This window comes from Triticum dicoccoides, chromosome 1A (assembly GCF_002162155.2).
Source record: "Triticum dicoccoides isolate Atlit2015 ecotype Zavitan chromosome 1A, WEW_v2.0, whole genome shotgun sequence".
NCBI classification, from domain to species: Eukaryota; Viridiplantae; Streptophyta; class Magnoliopsida; order Poales; family Poaceae; genus Triticum; species Triticum dicoccoides.
The window spans coordinates 598,942,036-598,948,273 of NC_041380.1; the positions used below are offsets into that span (position 1 = coordinate 598,942,036).

Consider the following 6,238-nt stretch of genomic DNA (forward strand, 5'->3'; position numbering starts at 1 on the left):
TGTGGTCTTGGGTCTACTGTGATTCCCTTCACTGTCTACGAGCCACTACCATTGGGTGATGTACGGTCGACTAGCATCACTCTCCACCTTGCTGATCAGGATCCGGCAGACATTTTGGGTGATATCCCTGCGATAGTTGGTAACTTCGCATTTCCAGTTGATTTTGTTGTCTTGGAGATGTAGGATAAGAGCTTTCCTATATTTTTTTGGGGAGACCTTTTCTAGCTACTGCAGGGGCTGTCATCGATGTGAAAGATGCTAAGCTCACGCTTCAATTTGGTGAGGAGAAAGTCTCATTTGACATTAGGTATATCTTCCAACTCACCTTCCTCACTGTCCAGACCATAGTAAGCAATATGAAACGAGTCACTTAAGCCCTAGTAAAAGGCTACTCTTTGAATCCCCTCTTTAAGGCATATAAAATTAGTACTCTTCCTGAGCTAGCTTAAGCATATCTCGAGCGAGTGAGTTTCCCTCCATCAAGTTCTAAGCGATCAAATAAGGTCCTTGCTCTCGAGCCAATGCCAATACCAATAGAGAGGGTCTAAACGAAGGATTCAAAGGAGGTTACCGGTTAAGGGCAAATGCAATCTCTGAGCCAGTTGGAGAAAAAAGGTAATCAAAGAAAGTTTCAGTTGGACTTTCCCTGCCAACCCTACCCAAATTTCATACCCTGCGGTTTTCGTTCCTCTATTGATATTTCGTTCCTCGAATCGAGACTTTCTTTGTCGAGGATCTCTGGTTTAGGGTACTCCATCGAGTTTCAGTTTCTTCTTCTAATGGCTGTGTCCGTCTAAGGTGGCTATTTGAGCGATTTAAGTATCGCGGTTGTCTTGAGCTCTGGATTGATGGACGGAAACCCGGGGCTGGGTTCGATTTCAACTCGGAGATAGCCGGGTCTATAGTAAGAGCCGCTTTGTGAACAGCATCGGATGACATAGCCAGGGTAGCCGCAATAGAGCAATTATGCCTTAAGCCCAAAACTCTTCCTTCTAGGGATCAGATCAACCTAAAGCACCATCAGTTGTGGATGAATCCACAAAGTCTTTCTACTTAGCTCGTCAAGCGAAGTAGCTATCAACGGCTTTAGCATGGCAACTAGAACATCAAGCCATGGTAAACTTCCAAAGCTTCTGCTGTAGTGTAGCACCAGGGTTCAGCCTTCTCCTTGCCGAGTTGCATCGCCCGCATCGTGTTCAATTGGAAAGTCTGGCAAAGGCGCTTCCAACTCCTGGTTCAGGGTCTGAGGTTACCAAACAAAGATGAATCCTGCGCAATCAGAGATTAAGCCATAAGATCCCACCCAGAAACTGGAAGAGTCGGGGGCACCTACCGAAGGAGTCTTCCCTCCATCGATTCAATGACAAAATAGCTCTATTGAGAGGGCCTTTGACAACCCTCTTGAATGTGGCTCGCTCCTAGTTTTTCTTCCCCCGCCCGTTCTATCTAGGCTGGTGGCTATACCAGATTTCGTGTCTGATCGAACTTGAAACTAGCCCATTGAGCTTCTTGGATTCCAAACCAGAAAGAAGGATCGCACACAAGAAAATAGAGTTGGAATGAAAGATGGGGTAAAGATGAACTTTATTCTCCTAGCTGCTCTCCATCCAGCAAGTTACTCTCTTTCAAAAGATGACAACTCAAGATTACCAATCAAAACCAACGCTTTTTCTTCTCCTATAGCTTCATCATTACATCTTTCACTAGTTGTTGGATGTGAGTGATGAGATCGATCCATGGAATTTTTACCTCACTCACATACTTTGGAAGATGAAGAAATTCTCTTGAATTTACTTATGGGCTGGCTCTACATGTGGTCAGATGGGTTCCCCTCTTCAGTCATTTGGTACCTCTCCAACGCTTCCTCCTATTCCTATTGATCAGATCAAAGCCAAACCTATCTAGTCTTGCACGTTGTCACCCACCGCTCTTGCCAAAAACAAAGAAATTCTATCTTGGGAACTAAAAAAGAATCGGAATGGGAAGTATTTATTTCTTGATTCTCCGGCTAGCATCCTTACTTCCTTCTTCAATGGAAATTCTATGTTTTGGCTCGGTATAAACAAAAAAATGAGAAATTCTCTTATTTGTAGAAAAGTCTTCTTTTGGTTAAATCTGGAGAACCCAGTCGAAACTCTGATTCATGTTTGTGGATTTTAATAGCTCTCCTATCTACCCGGAAATGATCTTCTACCTTTACTGTCTGTGTTCTTTACATATCTTTTGATTGTTTTTCAAATCATTGTGTCGTTACAAATTCAGTGGTTGCACCCTTGTGAGCAAGTTGTTGCCGGATTGGATAGGAGAAGTGAAACAAAGCTACGAAGGATCAAAATTAGCTGAAGAAGTTAAGAAGAGCATTAGTGAAGCGAGAGGAGGACAAGATGGTTGGGAAGAGGAGGAAGGGGTATTAAGGAAAAAAGGGAGGCTTTATGTGGGGACCGCTGGAAATGCAAGAGCCAGGATAGCGCAAGAACTGCATGGGACAGCTACCGGAGGCCATTCAGGTATACTAGCTTCCTATAAGAGAACTAATAGGAACTTTGTCTAGCCAGGAATGGATGCCTCTCTTGAGGACAGACTGTGACGGTAAAGCAACAACATCAACTCGCAATGGCCCTCGTGCCATGAGACATGGATTTTAGTCGACGTAGATTGGATCGAAAGATCGCACTTCCGCTCTTCTCCTATCGGACTAGTCACTTCCCACTCTCCTCAAGTGAACAGTTTAGCCACTATCCTCCCATATACTCTGCTTTTTCATTGCTTATGAACTGGAACTTGTTGGTGCATGGATTTCACGTTTCAGCAGCACTTTGGTTTGTGCATGGTTGTGAAAAGAAGGCTTTCTATACACTTATATGAACTTCATTGGCGAAAGAAAGAGAAGCTTGCCTTGATAAAGCACAGCCTTTCGCACTCCAATAGGCATATATTGTTACAAGGTTATGCCCAAAGGTCTCAAAAACGCCGGTGCTACATATCAACGCGCCATGACTAAGATCTTCGATGAGATAATACATAAGATTGTCGAGTGCTATGTAGATGATCTCGTTGTAAAGGCGGTATCCTATGAAGAACATCTTCAACATCTCAGAATCGTATTCGACCGCCTAAGGCAACATGCACTCAAGTTAAACCCGTTGAAGTGCGCCTTCATGGTCTCGTCAGGCAAATTCCTAGGGTTTGTCATTCGACATCGGGGAATAGAAATCGACCCGAGTAAAATCAAGGCCATACTCGAAATGCCTCCTCCTCAAAACCTTAAGGAGCTGCGTTCGCTTCAAGGGCGCCTGGCATACATCAGGCGATTCATAGCCAATTTTGCAGGAAGAATCCAACCTTTTACAAGAAAAACCAAAAAAGACATTCCATTCTTTTGGGATGAAAACTGCCAACAAGCCCTAGATGGCATCAAAAGCTATCTCCTCAGTCCGCCAGTCCTGGCTGCGCCGATACCAGGGAAGGAGCTTATACGCTACACCACGGCCTTGGATGAATCTCTTGGGGCTCTATTGGAACAAGAAAATGAAAACGGGAAAGAGAATGCCCTCTATTACCTCAGTCGTGTGCTCGTAGGAGCTGAACATGCGTACTCTCCTATCGAAAAACATTGCCTTGCACTGGTGTTCGCTGTCAAGAAGCTACGACACTACATGATAGCACATCGGGTCACCCTCATCTCCAAAGTTCACCCACTTAAATATCTCATGACAAGACCAATGCTTACAGGAAGATTGGCAAGATGGGGCCATCATCCTTACTGAGTTCGACATTGTGTATGCGCCGCAGAAGGCCATTAGAGGGCAAGCGATGGCGGATTTCCTAGCAGCACATCATACATATTTCTACAGTAAATAAAATATTTCCATGGATGGGATTGCACGTAGTCCATTCCACCTTTATCTATCTAGGTTATCCTTCTTTCTTAACAAAGCAGAATGTGATGATCGATCCCTCTATTATGGGATTTATGTTTATACCAAAGCCTCTACTTTAGATATTTACGCTGATGAAGGAAAGCCTTGTTAAAGACTACGACTTTGGACTTCCTTTTTCGTACTCTTCTTTCATCCTCCTTACCAGAACGCTTTTCCTGGTTCAGAAGAATAAGATACTTAAATTGTGGCTTACATATGGAAAATGCCTTCGTCTTGAAGCTACCAATGCACATCACGGTGAAATCATTGTCAATTAATTGTTAGATTCCCCATATCACCCATAGCCACCCAAATCTTTTTTTTGCCTCAAACTCTGCTGCCCTATCACTCCTCAATAAGTGTACTTACTCAGGTTGTGCACTTGGCTGAGCGAGATCTTCCCCTTTGGCATGAGAACCGCCTACCTACGCTAACGTAACTAATGCAGATGGCGGAAGTTAGTAGTTCTCCTATGCCAACATGAACACAAACGAAATCGTCGAATTTCGTATAGAAAGAAAAGGAACCACTTCTATTCTCTTTTCTTAAGTATAAGAGGGATAAGTACTTATTCCTGGCCGGCGGTATCATTGCTGCTCCCCGCCTAATGCGGATCATTGTGCAATGCTTATGTGAAATCTCAATCCAAAACTTATTCGTTTTGTTGGAAAAACCAACGCCGATCTAAAACTAAGTCTTCCTTTCAAAAGTGAGCGAGCAGAGCTGAAAAAGATGGAGTTACCTGGAGATGAGATTTCTTTCTACGGATATGAAGGATAGAAATATGCTATTTGCTGCTATTACAACGAATCAACCAATTCGTAGTAAGTGTTCCCGTCTTCCCGATCTACATGATTTTTTCCCAACCAACATCTCTCAGAACTTTGCTATAACGCCAAACTTGGATATAACGCCAACGCCTGAGCGAATTGCCGGCGTCACAATAGTTTTACAAATAGAAGAGTATTTGGGCCAAAATGAGTCCGAACAGGGAGCAGTCAATTTAGCTAGAACAGTATTGGGAGCCCGCCACCGAAATGGCGAAACTTGGCAGGGCATATTAGAGGATATTCGGGCGGGTGGTGGTATGGATAATTTTATCCAGAATCTGCCTGGTGCCTACCCGGAAACCCCATTGGATCAATTTGCCATTATCCCAATAATTGATCTTCATGTGGGCAACTTTTATTTATCATTTACAAATGAAGTCTTGTATATGCTGCTCACTGTCGTTTTGGTCGTTTTTCTTTTTTTTTGTTGTTACGAAAAAGGGAGGTGGAAAGTCAGTGCCAAATGCATGGCAATCCTTGGTCGAGCTTATTTATGATTTCGTGCTGAACCTGGTAAACGAACAAATAGGTGGTCTTTCCGGAAATGTGAAACAAAAGTTTTTCCCTCGCATCTCGGTCACTTTTACTTTTTCGTTATTTCGTAATCCCCAGGGTATGATACCCTTTAGCTTCACAGTGACAAGTCATTTTCTCATTACTTTGGCTCTTTCATTTTCCATTTTTATAGGCATTACGATCGTTGGATTTCAAAGACATGGGCTTCATTTTTTTTAGCTTCTTATTACCTGCGGGAGTCCCACTGCCGTTAGCACCTTTCTTAGTACTCCTTGAGCTAATCTCTTATTGTTTTCGTGCATTAAGCTTAGGAATACGTTTATTTGCTAATATGATGGCCGGTCATAGTTTAGTAAAGATTTTAAGTGGGTTTGCTTGGACTATGCTATTTCTGAATAATATTTTCTATTTCATAGGAGATCTTGGTCCCTTATTTATAGTTCTAGCATTAACCGGTCTGGAATTAGGTGTAGCTATATCACAAGCTCATGTTTCTACGATCTCAATTTGTATTTACTTGAATGATGCTACAAATCTCCATCAAAATGAGTCATTTCATAATTGAATAAAAACGAGGAGCCGAAGATTCTAGGGGGCTACAGCTGCGCTTTTGCAGCACTGAACATGGTTCCGGGTACTCAAGATATTGTGTTTGGAGAGGTGTAGATAGATAGGACGTAGTCTTGCTCTATCAGGACCCACAAGCAAGGGCTTGCGCTTCCCGCGCGAAAGAAAGCAAAATATACGGATTGAGATAATAACGGACTTGAAGCTTCTCAATTGATCCAAAGATACTATACTGGTTTATTTGGTTATCTGAACTTGGTTGACAGTACCCGGATTCTCCTTTTCTGATTGACTTGCGACATTGGAAAGTCAAGATGGTACCCGGCCTATCGACATTGGCGACATTGGGAAGTCAAGATATTGGGTTTGTTTTACAAAGAAAGGTGAAAGCCGAAAGCCTTACGC

At 42.9% G+C, this 6,238-nt stretch overlaps 1 pseudogene; it reads left to right on the forward strand.

The window, feature by feature from the left end:
- The first annotated feature begins 4,333 nt into the window (after positions 1–4,333).
- LOC119294661 lies at positions 4,334–5,942 on the forward strand (annotated as a pseudogene).
- Positions 5,943–6,238: the final 296 nt, after the last annotated feature.